The 20,797-nt window shown below is 45.4% G+C and overlaps 1 pseudogene; it reads left to right on the top strand.

Annotated features, from left to right (window-relative positions):
• The window catches only part of LOC135546849 (low-density lipoprotein receptor-related protein 1B-like), a 357,889-nt pseudogene that overhangs the window by 247,815 nt on the left and 89,277 nt on the right, over positions 1-20,797 (top strand).

The raw sequence follows: 20,797 nt of genomic DNA, 5'->3' as shown, positions 1-20,797 counted from the left end.
AAGTTTTTTTTTTTTCTCATCATGGGGTATTGTGTGTAGAATCTACATGAATGGTGTTGTTGTGGATTCACTTAATATTTGCTAGCTTCTAGCCGAATTTTCCACTGATGTTTTCTCTAAAACTACCGTGAGCAAGTAGTTAGTAGAAGAAGAAGAGTGAATGAAGCTGCTATAGCGAGCAGGCCCCTCTGTTGGCCTAAACAAGCACAAAGCCATTGAGACGTCAACCGGTAGGCTCTGCTGCCCGGTCTTCCTGGCCAAGTAAAATATTTCACTTTGCGGTCTGTTTTTAACGCACAGTTAACTACAGGGACATGTTGGGGACAGCTCCAGCCGGGGACAGGCCACCAAAAACAGGGACGTCTGTTCAGTAGATTGATGAGGGGAAAAAACAATTGAATCCATTTTAGAATAGGGCTGTAACGTAACAAAATGTGGAAAGGTAAATGGGTCTGAACACTTTCCAAATTAACTGTATGTCAATATTAATGGAGAATTTCACCGCTAGACACTATTTGGGATGTTTTTCCGTCTCCCTCTAAAATGATGAGTTCTGAAAAGTGTTTTGGACATAATTATTATTTATATTTTTGCGCTGGGAGAGTTCGACCAATGACGCCATCGGTTGAATGAGTATGCTGTCTGATCTAAAAATAAATACATGGAGTAATGTTTTGTAGCAATTGTTGTGGCATTTGTGTTTCGTCAATTGCGAGGATATATTGTTGTCCTTATTCAATAGAGCAATTTGACTCAACGATTCTCATATCTGCCACAAAATTGCAGGGTATCGAGATTGACTCATTTTCCCTGGCTTTGTAAAGATTTCTGCCTGATGAGAACCCTACTTCCTTGTTCAATTATGTTCCCACCCTTGAAGGCTTTTCAAAATGGGGGTGGTACTAGTTTCTATAGAAACACGGGAGCTATGTTACTTTCTGTCTAAGATTGCTAAATAATTACAATGACTGCTGCTGATGATTCCTCTCACCAAGAAGAGCTGGACAAAGTTTTTGAAATTATTTTACATAGGGACATACAGCCCTACATTTCAGCTGCAATAGACGTAAGAGGAATTGATACAGCGACAACAAGAACTGCGAGACCGGCAAGCAGCGATGGGGAGCCACGGTCACTCGTGGTGCCTATGCGGTGCTCTCCAGCCATCCCGATGGAAGATGAATGTTTGTGCTGCAACTAATTTGATTGCTGACAGTTCTTACTGGAGAGGGTTAGTGCAGACCCTATGCATGGCGTGTGTGTGTGTGTGTGTGTGTGTGTGTGTGTGTGTGTGTGTGTGTGTGTGTGTGTGTGTGTGTGTGTGTGTGTGTGTGTGTGTGTGTGTGTGTGTGTGTGTGTGTGTGTGTGTGTGTGTGTGTGTGTGTGTGTCAGACCATCTAAGTTTTGCACATATGGATAGACGGGTGCTGGAGACGTTTTTCAAAACTCCCAAGCTCAACTGGCGGTATCAGCCTAGACCAGCTGGACCAGGAGGACAAATGAGTCAATTGTTTTGCTGTCGGTAGCTAGCTAGCAATATAAGCTTTCGTGATCTACGTGGGAAGAAGCTAGGCAGAGGACACTGAATCCCCTTGCCTGCATGTGTTGTTGTTGGCCATTCAAGCAATTTATTCCTCACACAATGGACAGTAGGTTGGATACAAAGAAGTTGATGACCCGAGGAGATGTGAAAGGTCCCATAACAACAATCTCACCTTGTATTAAAGTGACTCCGAACACCTCACTGCACCCACCAAACACACCATATGCAAGTATTCCCTTTGTAGAACTGTAGTATATAGTACCAGTCAAAAGTTTGGACACCTACTTGTTCAAGTGTTTTTCTATATTTTTTCAATATTTTCTATATTGTAGAATAATAGTGAAGACATCAAAACTATGAAATAACACATATGGATTCATGTAGCAACCCAAAAAATGTTAATCAAATCAAAATACATTAAGATTTTGGATTCTTCAAAGTAGCCACCCTTTGCCTTGATGACAGCTTTGCACACTCCTGGCATTTTCTAAACCAGCTTCATGGGACAGTCACCTGGAATGCACTTATTTAAATTTAATTTTTGGAACGTCTTTCCTTCTTAATGCACACTCTTGGCATGCTCTCAACCAGCTTCATAGTTGTGATGTCTTCACTATTATGTCCAATGTAGAAAATTGTACAAACAAAGAAAAACCCTTGAATGAGTAGGTGTGTCCACCTTTGTGACTGGAACTGTATATTATAAGCATTAGTAGTATATTTTTCTGCTACTATATATATGTCATAAATTGCCATAACTGTTCCTGCATACTGCTGTGTAAACTCACCTTGATCTCCAGAGCAAATAAACATTGTATTGAATATAAGCCATGTCTACTTATTTGCTACATTGACCTAATAATCATCTTTTTATTGAAACATATTTACTTGCCAGCAAATGAAAGTTGAAATGATACACCAACTCCCTGCATCATTTGTTTAAGCAGTAAGATTGTAGCTAGTTACTTCCAAATACATTTCTTGAATATTGTAGCTAGTTTGTAGCTAGTTTGTATTGTAGCTACTTTATTGGTTTCTGATGCAGTAGGAATCATTTAGTCACTGCTTAGTACACTTGTAAAAAAAGATTCTATTAAACCTTTTGTCAAACTCCATTATATACATATGTACAAGAGCTAGCAATATCTATACCACAATTCAATTGTGAGCATATTAGGCATTCTATATTATACTACAACATCAGTCTAACGAAAGATGGATGTTGTGTTGGTTGAATGTTCCAGGCAGGTTCCTAAATGTTCTTCAGCTGGTGAACCTTGTCTTGTGTTGGGCAATGCCAGCTGGTCTTGCAGATGCACTCCATGACCTTTGACTCAGACTAAACACTTTGGCTCTTGCCAGCCCGTGCAGTCTTTTCCTCTTCCGAGTCAGATGATGTTACGCTTGTTCCCGGCTGAAAGCTGTCATCCAATGGGTCTACATGATCTGAACTATTTAAGCTGGTGTTGAGGTCATCATCATCATCAAAATCAGCAGCAGGATTAGTCTGTAGGAAACACATTAGTCATGGATTGTGGCTTGCTTACAACCAGGAAACGTAGAAGGCCTGTTTCTATTGGTGAGATGCAGAAATGCTTGTACAGTATTGCGTGTAGTAAGGAAATTCAAGATTTTTATGGCACCTATTATATATATAACACATATTATTATACAGTAATAGAGCAGCAGTTGAATTTCACTTTATTTGTTTTTTTAACACAAGTGTTAAATACGCAAGTCCACCCCCACCCCTACTTCCTTCAGAGCTGACTCCATATTGTTGAGCATATGTACTTCACCGCCACATCTCTAGAGCTGGGTTTTCCAAACTCGTTCCTGGGGCCCCATCTGGGTGCACGTTTAGTTTATTTCCCGAGCACTACACAGCTGGGGGGGGAAACAATGTTCGGGAAACCCTGCTCTAGAGTGCCATGATATTGTCAACTCCTAGTGTAACACTCCAACCATATTTCTCACCCATCCAGCACCCAACAACACATGTGATGACAACTCCTTCCTTTGCCACAACGAAGCCTGCATTCCCCAGCGTTTTGTCTGTGACCGTGATGACGACTGTGGTGATGGATCTGACGAGTCACTTGAATGTGGCAAGTAGATTTGTTGCTTTGTCTTTTAATACCGCCCATAGAATAATAACTAAGTTATAACATTGTAATAAGTTATAACAGAGATTTAACTAATTAATACCTTACTGTAAGTTGGAAGTACAATGACTTTTCAGTAATCTATCTGGGATCTGCAATGATGTGTTGGCCTGTGTAAGTGTCAGTTAATGAGGCTGCAGCTCTCTCTTTGTTTTTCTGTATCTGCAGTGTACCGGCCCTGTGGACCTGAGGAGTTTCGCTGTGGGGATGGTCGCTGCCTGCTCAGTGCTCAATGGGAGTGTGACGGCTGCCCAGACTGTCCTGACCGATCTGACGAGCTGCCCCTGAACCTCAAATGCCTGGCCGCAGGTAGTGTAGTTTACCGCTGTTCAAATGCCTGTCCACAGTTACTCTAGTTTACTGCTGTTCAAATGCCTGGCCGCAGGTAGTGTAGTTTACTGTGGTATTGTAGTTTACCGCTGTGCTGTACTCTGTGCTGACCGTCTGGCCGCAGGTAGTATATTCTACTGCTGTTTGACTGGCCGCAGGTACTCTAGTCTACTGCTGTTTGACTGGACACAGGTACTCTAGTCTACTGCTGTTTGACTGGCCGCAGGTACTCTAGTCTACTGCTGTTTGACTGGCCACAGGTACTCTAGTCTACTGCTGTTTGACTGGCCGTGGGTACTCTAGTCTACTGCTGTTTGACTGGCCGTGGGTACTCTAGTCTACTGCTGTTTGACTGGCCACAGGTACTCTAGTCTACTGCTGTTTGACTGGCCACAGGTACTCTAGTCTACTGCTGTTTGACTGGCCGTGGGTACTCTAGTCTACTGCTGTTTGACTGGCCGTGGGTACTCTAGTCTACTGCTGTTTGACTGGCCACAGGTACTCTAGTCTACTGCTGTTTGACTGGCCACAGGTACTCTAGTCTACTGCTGTTTGACTGGCCGTGGGTACTCTAGTCTACTGCTGTTTGACTGGCGGCGGGTACTCTAGTCTACTGCTGTTTGACTGGCCACAGGTACTCTAGTCTACTGCTGTTTGACTGGCTGTGGGTACTCTAGTCTACTGCTGTTTGACTGGCTGTGGGTACTCTAGTCTACTGCTGTTTGACTGGCTGTGGGTACTCTAGTCTACTGCTGTTTGACTGGTGGCGGGTACTCTAGTCTACTGCTGTTTGACTGGCCGTGGGTACTCTAGTCTACTGCTGTTTGACTGGCGGCGGGTACTCTAGTCTACTGCTGTTTGACTGGCTGTGGGTACTCTAGTCTACTGCTGTTTGACTGGCGGCGGGTACTCTAGTCTACTGCTGTTTGACTGGCTGTGGGTACTCTAGTCTACTGCTGTTTGACTGGTCGTGGGTACTCTAGTCTACTGCTGTTTGACTGGCCACAGGTACTCTAGTCTACTGCTGTTTGACTGGCCACAGGTACTCTAGTCTACTGCTGTTTGACTGGCGGCGGGTACTCTAGTCTACTGCTGTTTGACTGGCCACAGGTACTCTAGTCTACTGCTGTTTGACTGGCCGCAGGTACTCTAGTCTACTGCTGTTTGACTGGCCGTGGGTACTCTAGTCTACTGCTGTTTGACTGGCCACAGGTACTCTAGTCTACTGCTGTTTGACTGGACACAGGTACTCTAGTCTACTGCTGTTTGACTGGCCGTGGGTACTCTAGTCTACTGCTGTTTGACTGGCCACAGGTACTCTAGTCTACTGCTGTTTGACTGGCCACAGGTACTCTAGTCTACTGCTGTTTGACTGGCCACAGGTACTCTAGTCTACTGCTGTTTGACTGGCCACAGGTACTCTAGTCTACTGCTGTTTGACTGGCCGCAGGTACTCTAGTCTACTGCTGTTTGACTGGCCGTGGGTACTCTAGTCTACTGCTGTTTGACTGGACACAGGTACTCTAGTCTACTGCTGTTTGACTGGACACAGGTACTCTAGTCTACTGCTGTTTGACTGGCCGTGGGTACTCTAGTCTACTGCTGTTTGACTGGCCGTGGGTACTCTAGTCTACTGCTGTTTGACTGGCCACAGGTACTCTAGTCTACTGCTGTTTGACTGGCCACAGGTACTCTAGTCTACTGCTGTTTGACTGGCCACAGGTACTCTAGTCTACTGCTGTTTGACTGGCGGCGGGTACTCTAGTCTACTGCTGTTTGACTGGCCACAGGTACTCTAGTCTACTGCTGTTTGACTGGCTGCAGGTACTCTAGTCTACTGCTGTTTGACTGGCCGCAGGTACTCTAGTCTACTGCTGTTTGACTGGCCATGGGTACTCTAGTCTACTGCTGTTTGACTGGCGGCGGGTACTCTAGTCTACTGCTGTTTGACTGGCCACAGGTACTCTAGTCTACTGCTGTTTGACTGGCCGCAGGTACTCTAGTCTACTGCTGTTTGACTGGCCGTGGGTACTCTAGTCTACTGCTGTTTGACTGGCCACAGGTACTCTAGTCTACTGCTGTTTGACTGGCCACAGGTACTCTAGTCTACTGCTGTTTGACTGGCGGCGGGTACTCTAGTCTACTGCTGTTTGACTGGCCACAGGTACTCTAGTCTACTGCTGTTTGACTGGACACAGGTACTCTAGTCTACTGCTGTTTGACTGGCCGTGGGTACTCTAGTCTACTGCTGTTTGACTGGCCACAGGTACTCTAGTCTACTGCTGTTTGACTGGCCACAGGTACTCTAGTCTACTGCTGTTTGACTGGCCACAGGTACTCTAGTCTACTGCTGTTTGACTGGCCACAGGTACTCTAGTCTACTGCTGTTTGACTGGCCGCAGGTACTCTAGTCTACTGCTGTTTGACTGGCCGTGGGTACTCTAGTCTACTGCTGTTTGACTGGACACAGGTACTCTAGTCTACTGCTGTTTGACTGGACACAGGTACTCTAGTCTACTGCTGTTTGACTGGCCGTGGGTACTCTAGTCTACTGCCGTGGGTACTCTAGTCTACTGCTGTTTGACTGGCCGTGGGTACTCTAGTCTACTGCTGTTTGACTGGCCACAGGTACTCTAGTCTACTGCTGTTTGACTGGCCACAGGTACTCTAGTCTACTGCTGTTTGACTGGCCACAGGTACTCTAGTCTACTGCTGTTTGACTGGCCACAGGTACTCTAGTCTACTGCTGTTTGACTGGCCACAGGTACTCTAGTCTACTGCTGTTTGACTGGCTGCAGGTACTCTAGTCTACTGCTGTTTGACTGGCCGCAGGTACTCTAGTCTACTGCTGTTTGACTGGCCATGGGTACTCTAGTCTACTGCTGTTTGACTGGCGGCGGGTACTCTAGTCTACTGCTGTTTGACTGGCCACAGGTACTCTAGTCTACTGCTGTTTGACTGGCCGCAGGTACTCTAGTCTACTGCTGTTTGACTGGCCGTGGGTACTCTAGTCTACTGCTGTTTGACTGGCGGCGGGTACTCTAGTCTACTGCTGTTTGACTGGCCACAGGTACTCTAGTCTACTGCTGTTTGACTGGCCGCAGGTACTCTAGTCTACTGCTGTTTGACTGGCCGTGGGTACTCTAGTCTACTGCTGTTTGACTGGCGGCGGGTACTCTAGTCTACTGCTGTTTGACTGGCCACAGGTACTCTAGTCTACTGCTGTTTGACTGGCCCCAGGTACTCTAGTCTACTGCTGTTTGACTGGCGGCGGGTACTCTAGTCTACTGCTGTTTGACTGGCAGCAGGTACTCTAGTCTACTGCTGTTTGACTGGCTGCAGGTACTCTAGTCTACTGCTGTTTGACTGGCCGCAGGTACTCTAGTCTACTGCTGTTTGACTGGCCATGGGTACTCTAGTCTACTGCTGTTTGACTGGCGGCGGGTACTCTAGTCTACTGCTGTTTGACTGGCCACAGGTACTCTAGTCTACTGCTGTTTGACTGGCCGCAGGTACTCTAGTCTACTGCTGTTTGACTGGCCGTGGGTACTCTAGTCTACTGCTGTTTGACTGGCGGCGGGTACTCTAGTCTACTGCTGTTTGACTGGCCACAGGTACTCTAGTCTACTGCTGTTTGACTGGCCGCAGGTACTCTAGTCTACTGCTGTTTGACTGGCCGTGGGTACTCTAGTCTACTGCTGTTTGACTGGCGGCGGGTACTCTAGTCTACTGCTGTTTGACTGGCCACAGGTACTCTAGTCTACTGCTGTTTGACTGGCCACAGGTACTCTAGTCTACTGCTGTTTGACTGGCGGCGGGTACTCTAGTCTACTGCTGTTTGACTGGCCACAGGTACTCTAGTCTACTGCTGTTTGACTGGCTGCAGGTACTCTAGTCTACTGCTGTTTGACTGGCCGCAGGTACTCTAGTCTACTGCTGTTTGACTGGCCATGGGTACTCTAGTCTACTGCTGTTTGACTGGACACAGGTACTCTAGTCTACTGCTGTTTGACTGGCGGCGGGTACTCTAGTCTACTGCTGTTTGACTGGCGGCGGGTACTCTAGTCTACTGCTGTTTGACTGGCCACTGGTACTCTAGTCTACTGCTGTTTGACTGGCGGCGGGTATTCTAGTCTACTGCTGTTTGACTGGCCGCGGGTACTCTAGTCTACTGCTGTTTGACTGGTGGTGGGTACTCTAGTCTACTGCTGTTTGACTGGCAGCGGGTACTCTAGTCTACTGCTGTTTGACTGGCCGTGGGTACTCTAGTCTACTGCTGTTTGACTGGCCGTGGGTACTCTAGTCTACTGCTGTTTGACTGGACACAGGTACTCTAGTCTACTGCTGTTTGACTGGCGGCGGGTACTCTAGTCTACTGCTGTTTGACTGGCGGCGGGTACTCTAGTCTACTGCTGTTTGACTGGCCACAGGTACTCTAGTCTACTGCTGTTTGACTGGCGGCGGGTACTCTAGTCTACTGCTGTTTGACTGGCCGCGGGTACTCTAGTCTACTGCTGTTTGACTGGTGGTGGGTACTCTAGTCTACTGCTGTTTGACTGGACACAGGTACTCTAGTCTACTGCTGTTTGACTGGCGGCGGGTACTCTAGTCTACTGCTGTTTGACTGGCCGTGGGTACTCTAGTCTACTGCTGTTTGACTGGCCACAGGTACTCTAGTCTACTGCTGTTTGACCTGGGCCGGGTACTCTAGTCTACTGCTGTTTGACTGGCCGCGGGTACTCTAGTCTACTGCTGTTTGACTGGTGGTGGGTACTCTAGTCTACTGCTGTTTGACTGGCTGTGGGTACTCTAGTCTACTGCTGTTTGACTGGCGGCGGGTACTCTAGTCTACTGCTGTTTGACTGGCCGCGGGTACTCTAGTCTACTGCTGTTTGACTGGTGGTGGGTACTCTAGTCTACTGCTGTTTGACTGGCCGCGGGTACTCTAGTCTACTGCTGTTTGACTGGCCGCGGGTACTCTAGTCTACTGCTGTTTGACTGGTGGTGGGTACTCTAGTCTACTGCTGTTTGACTGGCTGTGGGTACTCTAGTCTACTGCTGTTTGACTGGCGGCGGGTACTCTAGTCTACTGCTGTTTGACTGGCCGCGGGTACTCTAGTCTACTGCTGTTTGACTGGTGGTGGGTACTCTAGTCTACTGCTGTTTGACTGGCGGCGGGTACTCTAGTCTACTGCTGTTTGACTGGCCGCGGGTACTCTAGTCTACTGCTGTTTGACTGGTGGTGGGTACTCTAGTCTACTGCTGTTTGACTCTCTCTGTTACTCTCAGCAGTCTACTATAAGAGAGGATAGAAACCACACAAAACAATGCTGGGTTGAATATGTAATATGGCATGGCCTATTGGGGACGTGGCTTACAGATAGTTATTTAACCCGTCTGTGATAGTAAATTTCATTCTGCTTCATATGTTCTTTTGAGTTGTCAACACATGTTGAGCAAAGACACTTTTGTAGCTGTAATGAGTCTTACACAAAAGTATGAGTTTCTCAAGTGCCTGTGCATATCCCAATGTTGGGACTGTTACCACGTTGTCGAAATAATATTGCTATTAAGTGTATATGAATACGAACTTAACATGATGAACAGGAATGACATTTATTATTACGGATGGGCAAAAATAACTATTTGAAAGCCACACCCCCAATACACCATGCCACATGACATATTCTTACATAAAATGTATAACATTATTATTTAAATATTATATGACAAAGTGGTAAATCTCCCAAAATTGGGACATTCACAGGCACTTGAGGAACTCATACTCTTGGATATACCTCACAAAAGGTCAGAAGGTAGCCTATCGGTTAAGAGTTTTGGACCAGTAACCAAAACGTTGCTGGTTCAAATCCCCAAGCCAACTAGGTGAAAAGTCTGTCGACATACCCTTAAGCAATGCACTTAAATCAAATTGCTTCTGTAGACCACTCTGAATAAGAGCATCAGCTAAGTGACTCAAATGTAAACATGTTAGTACTCAACAAACAGATAATACAACAGACAGATGAACCAGAATGACATTTACTCTTATGGGTGACCACCTCTCTGAAATCCATGCCTCTGCTATGCCGCCCCTAAAGTCTTCTGCTCTGATCTGGTGAGTCTCAGATTGCAACCAACATGAGTGGCCAAACTGGCTTTGTCAAAATAACCCAATGTGTATTCTGCAAATTATTTACCAAAATTGGTTTATTTTTCACCCAGCATTTTTTTGAGTGCGAAGATATAAAGACAGTAAGAGTAAAACGTTCAGAATATCATCAATCTAAATGAATCTCATTTACCAAGATGCAGTTTAAATGTTTACTATTATAAATGCTTTTTGACTCACCATTGACAGTTATAAATTACCTTCCAGGGAGTCTGTGCAATGGTTCCTTCTTCATGTGTTCCAATGGACGCTGCATCTCTGAAGGGATTCTGTGTGACAAGAAAGATGACTGTGGAGACCGGTCCGATGAGAAGAACTGCAACGTGAACGAGTGTCTGAATCGCAGAGTCAGTGGCTGTACACAGGACTGTCAGGATCTTCCTGTTGGATACAAGGTAGGAATCACCACAGACTTAAACAGGCCTTGATGCGTAGCTTGGACAACTGCACATGTATCATATATTCAGAATCATAACCAAGGTTAGGCTGTCTTTCCTAGGGTTTTATGAATTCTAGATATCCCGTCTTTATTTCAGCCAGAGACAGATTTGTAAGTGGACAGACCCGGTGGAAGGCTTACAGATATTACCAATAATAATATAGCCAGAGCAATAGAAATGTTTCAAATATGTACATGCAGAATCTGACTCTAATCAAGTTAACTTAGTTTTTTCGGAATGTTTTGTATTAAGAAGCCTATAACACGGACCTAGTAAAGTGCCAACATTATTATCTCAGTGTGCATGATTCAAATGATTATGTCGTGCCTGAGGCTATATTAGGCTTTCCCACACAAGATAGGAAGACAAAGTTATACACACAGTACACTAGGATCCTATCATCATTAGGGCCGGCACGATACCAGCATCGCCGGGACGATACCAGCATTGCGATACTCGTTAGTATCGTGGCAAGGAAACGACTTTAAGTTCTTTATGAAAACAGCCCTGATGTTGGATACAAACATATAATGTTGTCATCTAGAGTAACATTTATTTATTCTCCAAGCTATATTTGGACAGGAAGAGGCACAATGTTTGCTCACCATGAAAAATGTGTAGGTTTAGTAGACGTTTAGTAGAAGTTTAAAAGATTGATGTTTTGTCCTACTTAACAATGCTATAGCACACAATATTTGACATACAGCAGGTTTTTAAAGGACCAAAGAGTTTGGTCTGCTTCTTGTTTTTAAAGGAAAAAATATTGTGATACTGGTATTTTCCGTGCCCTTATCATCATCTTGAACACAAACCTATGCTATGGACACAAGCGATGAAAGATGAGAAAATAGATTTGAGAGGCTTCCGTGCCATCCGTTTGTTTGCTGGGATCCTGGGCGACAGGCAGGCAGGCTCCATAGAGAGAGAATGCGTCACAAATGGCATTATTGCCTATATGTGAAACAAAGGACAATGTTCAACAAAAAGTGAAAAGTGATGTGTTGCAGCTGATTTAGCTAACAGCTCATTTACATCTACAAGTTACATCGGCAGTCAACATTATTCTGACAGTTATATAGTGCACTACTTTTGACCACAGTCCTATGTGCCCTATATAGGGAATAGGTTGCCATCTGAGATGCAACCAGAGAGAAGGACAGTTCTGCTGAGTGTTCAGCGGGGTGACTGTGCTAGTCTGCTGTCTGTCCTGAATCCAGGGCACGGCCACCCACCAAGGTGACCTCGCGGCCATCAGAGATATCAGAATAACACATCCTGACCTTCACTCTGGGCTTTCCCTCCTGCCCCTGTCCAACCCAATGCTCTCTGCATCACAAAGTGACCAAGAAGGACAGACTAAAACAGTCTTCCCTGGCCTGGCTGTCTAGATACTAAAGCAGAGCAGAGCTGTATGACCAGAGAGCACATCAATGAAGACCCCTAGTAGCTAGCTCATCCATCTCTAGGCCGGAACAGATAGATCAGCAGAAAGGCCCTCAAGGTTGGGAATTCTGGATCAGAGAGGCTTAAAGCAGGAGCCAGTAACAGCTGATATAAGCATTTTGAGTTATTTTGGGCTGGAGTTGCTGAATGGCACCAATTCTTATTTTTATTTTTCGTTAGCTCTTGAGCTATGACATTTATGTCATCGTACTGATTCCGCTCTGTTTTTATTGGTCTTGTGTGTAACTTTGTGAGTAGATCTACTGGCACATTGAGGAGCTACACAGCAAATTCTCCAGTATTACATTAAATCAACACTGAAAGAGTGGGACCATATACACACTGAAATGAGTGTCAAATTAACACACTGCTAAGTGTAATACCTTGTTAAAATATTTCCCAGAATGCCTTGCCTTTTGAGTGAATCATAGAGTTATCACCCATTATTGTATTTGTTATTGACAGAGACATTGCTGTTGCATTGCCAGCAGCATACCATTCTGTGTCCCACTGCTGGCTTGCTTCTGAAGCTAAGCAGGGTTGTCCTGATCAGTCCCTAGATGGGAGACCAGATGCTGCTGGAAGTGATGTTGGAGGGCCAGTAAGAGGCAGTCTTTGCTCTGGTCTAAAATAATATCACGATGCCCCAGGGCAGTGATTAAGGACATTGGCTTGTATAGGGTACTGTCTTTTGGATGGGATGTTAAACAGGTGCCCTGACTCTCTATGGTCACTAAAGAGCCAATGGCACTACACAAAGTAGGGATGTTAACCCTGGTGTCCTGGCCCTCATACCATCATGGTCACCTAATCATCCCCATCATCCCTAATTTGCTCATTCATCCCACGTCCTCTTCCGTGTAACTATTCCTCAGGTCGTTCCTGTAAATTAGAATGTGTTCAGTCAATTTACCTGGTAAAATAAGGGTTAAGTAAAACTAAACTAAAAATTGTATTCATCCATTTTCAGTCCTATGGACTTCCCCAAGTGAGATCCTCAGTGAATATGTTATCATAAAATGTTTATTTTATTTAACACAATGCCATACGCCAGGTGTCAAACTCATTACGTGGAGGGCCGAGTCTGCGGGTTTTCGATCCGGGTTTTCGCTTCCTTGTAGTTGATTCATAAGGTAAGGTCACTAATTATAAATGAACTCCCCTCACCTGATTGTCTAGTTATTCATTGAAAGGGAAAAAAATCCAGCAAACACTAGGCTCTACATTGAATGAGTTTGACACACCTGTCATACGGTCTTATTTTGAGGGCCTAGTTTTACCCTACAGAGGTCTGAAACAAATTGTATTTTTATTTTACCTTTATGTAACTAGGCAAGTCAGTTAAGAACAAATTCTCATTTAACTGCCTTGTTCAGGGGCAGAACAACAGATTTTTACATTTTCGGCTCGGGGATTTGATCTTGCGACCTTTCGGTTACAAGTCCGACGCTCTAACCTCTAGGCTACCAAAACCACTAATCTAATCAATGTGATACTAAAACCACACTCATCATTATCATATTTCCCAACATTGTTTATTGCAGGTTGAGTTTTATAATTGTTCAAGAAATATGTTTGTGCATGTAAATGGATTAAAAATAATCAATTTATAAATGACAATCCAAAAATAAATGACAAACATTTTCTAAACCAATCCAATATGTTTCTATGACTTTTTTTCACCCATTACTGAAATGGTTGTTCCAGTTTTGATGCTTTAGATAGTCTCATATCTTAGTCTTCCCAACCATGTAATTCATTCTGAATGCAGGGTGAGGTGATAGAACATTCAAAATATTTGTACAAGCTAAATTCCAATTGGAATGATGAATCACTTTGCAAGCCTGCACAATGTGACTTGCAGACCTGATGTGGCCTGTAGACCTTGAGTTCCATGGCAACTGTATTATACCATTACAAAAAAAAGGTTTGATTACAGCTGAGTCGTTGTGGGAAGGTCTCTAGGAGCATTTGCACGCCTGTATTGTACAATATTTTCCCATTATTCTTTTTACACTTTTCAAGCTGGTTGTTGATCATTGCTAGATTTTCAAGTCTTGCCATATATTAATCCTATTTAAGTCAAAACTGTAACTAGGCCACCCAGGGACATTCAATATCATCTTGGTAAGCAACTCCAGTGTATATTTGGCCTTCTGTTTTAGGTTATTGTCCTGCCTAAAGGTGAAATCATCTCCCAGTGTGTCACGCCCTGGTCTATATTTATTATGTTATCTTCATTTATTGAGGCAGGCCAGGGTGTGACATGGGTTTATTTGTAGTGTGTTTTGTCTTGGGGTTGTGTGGGGTGTACAGATTGGTCTATGGCTGCCTGAGGCAGTTCTCAATCAGAGTCAGGTGATTATCGTTGTCTCTGATTGGGAACCATATTTAGGTAGCCTGGGTTTCACTGTGTGTTTGTGGGTGATTGTTCCTGTCTCTGTGTTTGTTGCACCTGTCAGGGCTGTTTCGGTTTTCGACGTTTGTTGTTTTGTATTGTTCGTGTTCTTCATCATTAAAGATGTATCTAACAAACCACACTGTATTTTGGTCCGATCCTTGTTCCACCTCTTCGTCAGATGAGGAGATGGAAGAAACCCGTTACACAGTGTCTGTTGGAATGAAGACTGAACCAGGTTTTCCTCTAGGATTTTGCATGTGGTTAGCTGTATTATTTTTCTTTTTATCATAAAAACCACCCCAGTCCTTGCCAATGACAAGCATACTCATAACATTATTCAGCCACCACTATAGTGGTGTGTATTCATGGATGCCAAGGGAAGCCAAATATTTGACCAATAACAATTTTTAAGTTATAAAATAATTTCTCTATCGTCTCTGAGTTTGAGTTGATTTATTTTTATTTTTGCAGGGACAGTGCACATTACTCAACGTTTCAGTAAAAGTGTCGGTTTTAGCCAGTCGGCTAATTTTCAACCGCAGTCTCTGGGCAGGTTATTAGAGAGAATTGGGACAGTAACCAAAAGGTTGCTAGATCGAATCCCTGAGCTGACAAGGTAAAAATCTGTTGTTCTGCCCCTGAACAAGGTAGTTAACCTACTGTTCCTAGGCTGTCATTGTAAATAAGAATTTGTTCTTAACTGACTTGCCTAGTTAAATAAAGTTTAAATTAAAATTAATCCATCTCAAGACATTGGGGGTCTTCGGTCCAGAACCACAGCCCCAACAATGCCCCTCAAATTTTCCAGAAGAAAGCAGTTGGCTGTTTCTGTGTTGTGCTCTGAAGCCAAACTGCATGGATTGTAATGTGAAGGGGCTGTTGTTGAGGTGGGCAATCAGTTGTTCTGCTACACACTTTTCAACAACCTTCAACACCACAGGTAGTATACTAATGGGCCTGTAGTTACTTACGTCAGCAAGGTCACCTTTAAAGATGGCCGTTATTATGGCCAACTTTCAGACCCTTGGAAAAACGCCCTGATCAATAGATATGTTGGTGACCTTAGTAATGGTGCCAATGGGTGACTCTTTGTAGTTTTTATGAATGGAAGAGTCCAGCCCAAACACATATTTGGCTTTAGAGTTCTTTAGTGAGCTAATTACCTTGTTCACCTCTGACTCAGAAACCTCCCTTATGATGAAGACAGGTTGAGTGTCATTCGCTAGCACTGAGCCTAAGAAACATGTGGAGGGGATCTGTGTCAGTACCTTGAGTCAAAAAAGTTGGAATTGAAGGCTATTGCTATTTCGACTGCATCCTGTGTCAGATTGTCATTCACCATGATTTCTAGTTTTTTTGCAGTGTTACTATGGTCTTTCCCTGTTAACGTTTTTAGATTCTCCCAGATCGATTTAGAATTTCACTTTGCTTCACCAATTATGTTAATAAAAAAGTTTACTTTGGCCTGTCTGATTTATTTCATCACCTTATTTGTCAACATGGTCAACCTATGTCTGTCATGCTCTTATTTGGACTTCAGGGAGGTTTTTAGAGCATGATCTCGTTCTTTCATCAGTTTCCAGATTTCTCCATTTAGCCAAGGAAGAGTGCTCCTTTGGCCACGTTTGGATTTGATTTTCTTTTGGAAGCCATTTATAGTTGTCTGGATTGTGGATAGAAAAACCTATCAGCTTCCACATCTGTATAGGACAATAGATCATTCCAGTTAATACCCTTAATTGCATTTTCAAAATAATTTAATTCACTCTTAGGTAATCTGAGTTGATCAGGCTTTCTAACAGTAGAGAAGTTAAACCTGCTCTTAAAAAGCCTTTTGACTACAAGTGTCAGATTATGATCACATAGACCAGTAACCATATTGAATGATTTAGTCACTCTCTGGTTTATTACTGAACACCAGATCAATCTGTGTTTTAGAGCAACAAGTAACCCTGGTAGACCCTTTAACTAGCTGTGTAAGGTCAAACGTATTAGAGATCCACTTGAGAGTTTTCCTACAAGACTTGTCTTCATAATTAATGTTAAAATTTCCCATTAAGATGACCTATTTCCCAAAATGACATTCCCTAAGCATGTTATTACACTTTTCAAACAACACACTTTTGGTGGAAAGTGGTCTATACATTCCAATAAGGGTAAAAGAGATTTGGGGAGACAATGTAACGTTCAGGCCAATACAGTCTAGTTCATTATCACATGACCACACAATTTGTTTACAATGGATTTGTTCTTTAATGTAAATCATCACACCCCCTCCTCTTCCTTCAATCCTGTCTCTCCTGAAAACATTGTAGCCAGGCACAATCAAAGCAGCATATGGAGAGTTTTTATGGAACCATGTCTCTGAAAAGCAGAGGAAGTCAAGGTTGGAGTCTGTGAGAAGATGCTGAATTTGATCACTTTTGGAATATCACTGCAAATGTTCAAGTGTCTTGCTTGTGGGCTCCAGAAAGTAGCGTGCCGGGGTTCTGGGGCCTGGGCCTTCAGTGATGTCCTACACAGTCACACCCGAATTAATCCACCTCTTATCACCATCATTATGATGCCATGGCTCTAGACACTATACATTTAGACAGAAACGCAGGATAACCAGGCGTTGCGTCACCTTGAAATTGACATTTTTATTCAGAGAATTGCAGGGGAAGAGTACAATACCTTTTCATTGTGCAGCTTCGTTGCCCTTGCGCGCTTGTTCGTTGAGCTGTTGATCCACTCGGGTGTCCCCAAAAGTTTTCAAAAGCACCATTGTGTGTAAGTGCCCAGCCGTACTTTGGTGTCTCGTTGCTGCCTTGGTTAGACAACTCAGTTTTGCAAAGCCAGTGTGGCTCCAAACACCAAATCGATCACTTGCAAATTATAGGCCTTCCCAGCAGTACAGTTTGCAGTGCTTCTCGGAGCCTGTCTTTATAGCGTCGGCTTTGTAGCGTCGGCGTCTCCCTCTCCTGACAATGTCTAACTTTTCTTGAAAAGTTTGTCTTGAGAATGGCGTTATAATTATATCCTCGACCAAATCGATATCTCCTCCTTCCGCCATTGTGGGTTGAAAAAACAGTTTAGTAGTATGCAAATTAATTTTTTGATCAATTTCAGTTTCCTAGTTCTGAGATCTGCCCATATAGGACCTGCCTCTCAATATTGGTAATCCAATCAAAAGATGTGCAGGCACTACGCCTGCAAGCTGGCTCCTGTGTAACACTGGAGCCAGCCAGCAGGCATATAATAGCCAACTCTAAAGCTGATTGGTTGACACTAAATTTTAATTTCCATTCACTTTAAGCTACAAGCGCCCGCACTGTTGATTCTGAAGGCCTAAGGGCAGATTTTAGACCCCTGGCAACACATGATGGCTGAATATGATTGGATAAAATATCTAAGATAAAGACCAGCCCTCCAAATCTCAACCTGGGGCTGGAAGCAGTGCAACCAAGAGGAACGCTATGAAATGAAGAGTGTAACTCTTACTCTGGGGAATAATTTAATACATATTTGTGGGAAAGTATATTTAAAAAAAAATGTATATTCTGATGACGGCCCACCACTGGTTTCAGATGACTTGACACATTGAAAAAAGTAAAATGTTCTGTGATTTGTGACGGCTAGGTTTAGGCCGTTTTGTTTAGGGGCAGTTCGGTAATGCAATTAACTATCCCTTCCGCTTGCACTGGATGCGGTGAACTAATTAAAAGAACTTACGTGCAAGAATAGGAGTCAGGGATCGCGTATAGCAACTTGGATATGTTTGGAGAGTCAAATTCCATTTTGGAGCTGGGTGAGTCGAGGGAAACCATGGGACCAAAGCACTCACCCACTTCCACAGTGGCGACGATCAGTGACCATCCGCTACTTTCCACTCCGGTGATCAGCGCTGGCTCGGTGATGTTAGGCCCAGGGTTGAGTTGCACATCCCCGGGAAGCAGGAGGGTAGTGGATAGGTAGTTTAATTAACATTTGTCACGCCCTGGCCATAGTTTACTTTGTATGTTTCTATGTTTTGATTGGTCAGGGTGTGATCTGAATGGGCATTCTATGTTGGATGTCTTGTTTGTCTATTTCTGTGTTTGGCCTGATATGGTTCTCAATCAGGGGCATGTGTTAGTCATTGTCTCTGATTGGGAACCATATTTAGGTAGCCTGGGTTTCACTGTGTGTTCGTGGGTGATTGTTCCTGTCTCTGTGTTTTGCACGAGATAGGGCTGTTTTCGGTTTTCGTACGTTTGTTATTTTGTTAGTTTAATTGTGTATAGCTTCCGTATTAAATAAAATTAATCACAACTACGCTGCATTTTGGTCCGCTCCTCCTTCCCACAACAAAAGACGTGACAGAATCACCCACCACAACAGGACCAAGCGGCGTGGTAACAGGCAAAAGCAACAGCAGGAGCAACAAAAGAAGGAATGGACATGGGAGGACGAATTAGACGGTGAAGGACCCTGGGCTCAGCCTGGAGAATATCGCCGCCCCAAGGAAGAACTGGAGGCGGGGAAAGCGGAGAGGCGCCGGTATGAGGAGGCAGCACGGCGAAGCGGATGGAAGCCCGAGAGTCAGCCCCAAAAATTTCTTGGGGGGGCTCAGGGAGAGTGTGGCAGAGTCAGGAGTCAGACCTGAGCCCACTCTCCCTGTTTATCGTGAGGAGCCAAGGAGGAGACCAGAACCAGAGCCGGTGTTGGAGGTGAGCGAAACAGAGACTGTGATGGAGTTAATGGGGAAATTGGAGGAGAGAGTAATGAGGGAGTTGCTGTGTTGGTGCTTTAAATATGGAATTTGCCCGACGGAGCGTGTCGGGGATTTGATGGCACCTGGGTCAGCGCTCCATACTCGTCCTGAGGTGCGTGCTAGTCGGCTGGTGATGTTGGTGCCAGCCTCATGCACCAGGCCTCCTGTGCACCTCCCTAGCCTTGCATGTCGTGTGCCAACACTACTCTCAAGATCTCCAGTACGCCTTCACGGTCTAGCCCATCCTGTGCCACCTCCACACACCAGCTCTCCGATGGCAGCTCCCGCACCAGGCTTCCTGTGCGTGTCCTCGGCCCAGTACCACCAGTGCCAGCACCACTCATCAGGCCTACAGTGCGCCTCGCCTCTCCAGCGTTGCCGGAGCCTTCCTCCTCTCCTGCGCTGCTGGAGTCTCCCGCCTGTTTAGCGCAGCCAGAGCCTTCCTCCTCTCCTGCGCTGCTGGAGTCTCCCGCCTGTTTAGCGCTGCCAGAGCCTTCCGCCTCTACAGCGTTGCCGGAGTCTCCTGCCTTTTTAGCGCAGCCAGAGATGCCAGCCTGCATGAAGCAGCCAGAGATGCCAGTCTGCATGGAGCTGCCAGAGCTGCCAGTCTGCATGGAGCAGCAAGAGCTGTCAGTCTGCATGGAGCAGCCAGAGCTGTCAGTCTTCATGGAACAGCCAGAGCTGCCAGTCTGCATGGAGCAGCAAGAGCTGTCAGTCTGCAAGGAGCTGTCAGTCTGCAAGGAGCTGCCAGTCTGCAATGAGCTGCCAGTCTGCAAGGAGCTGCCAGTCTGCAAGGAGCTGTCAGTCTGCAAGGAGCTGTCAGTCTGTAAGGAGCTGCCAGAGCCGCCAGTCAGCATGGAGCAGCCAGAGCCGCCAGTCAGCATGAAGCAGCCAGAGCTGCCAGTCAGCATGGAGCAGCCAGAGCCGTCAGTCTGCCAGGATCCGCCAGTCAGCCAGACTCTTCCAGATCTGCCAGTCAGCCAGACTCTTCCAGATCCGCCAGTCAGCCTGACCCTTCCAGATCCACCAGTCAGCCAGACCCTTCCAGATCCGCCAGTCAGCCAGACTCTTCCAGATCTGCCAGTCAGCCAGACTCTTCCAGATCTGCCAGTCTGCCAGACTCTTCCAGATCTGCCAGTCAACCAACTCTTCCAGATCTGCCAGTCAATCAGACTCCTACCAGATCCGCCAGTCAACCAGACTCTTCCAGATCCGCCAGTCAGCCATACTCTTCCAGATCCGCCAGTCAGCCAGACTCTTCCGGATCCGCCAGTCAGCCAGACTCTTCCGGATCCGCCAGTCAGCCAGACTCTTCCGGATCCGCCAGTCAGCCAGACTCTTCCGGATCCGCCAGTCAGCCAGACTCTTCCGGATCCGCCAGTCAGCCAGACTCTTCTGGATCCGCTAGTCAGCCAGGATCTGCCAGAGCCTTCCTCCTCTCCTGTGCTGCCGGAGTCTCCCGCCTGTCCGGCTCTGCTGCCGGAGTCTCCCGCCTGTCCGGCTCTGCTGCCGGAGTCTCCCGCCTGTCCGGCTCTGCTGCCGGAGTCTCCCGCCTGTCCGGCTCTGCT

The sequence above is a fragment of the Oncorhynchus masou genome, chromosome 10, assembly GCF_036934945.1.
Source record: "Oncorhynchus masou masou isolate Uvic2021 chromosome 10, UVic_Omas_1.1, whole genome shotgun sequence".
Classification (NCBI taxonomy): Eukaryota; Metazoa; Chordata; class Actinopteri; order Salmoniformes; family Salmonidae; genus Oncorhynchus; species Oncorhynchus masou.
The sequence above is the reverse complement of the archived record's forward strand: the minus strand, read 5'-3'. Positions and strand labels throughout refer to the sequence as shown.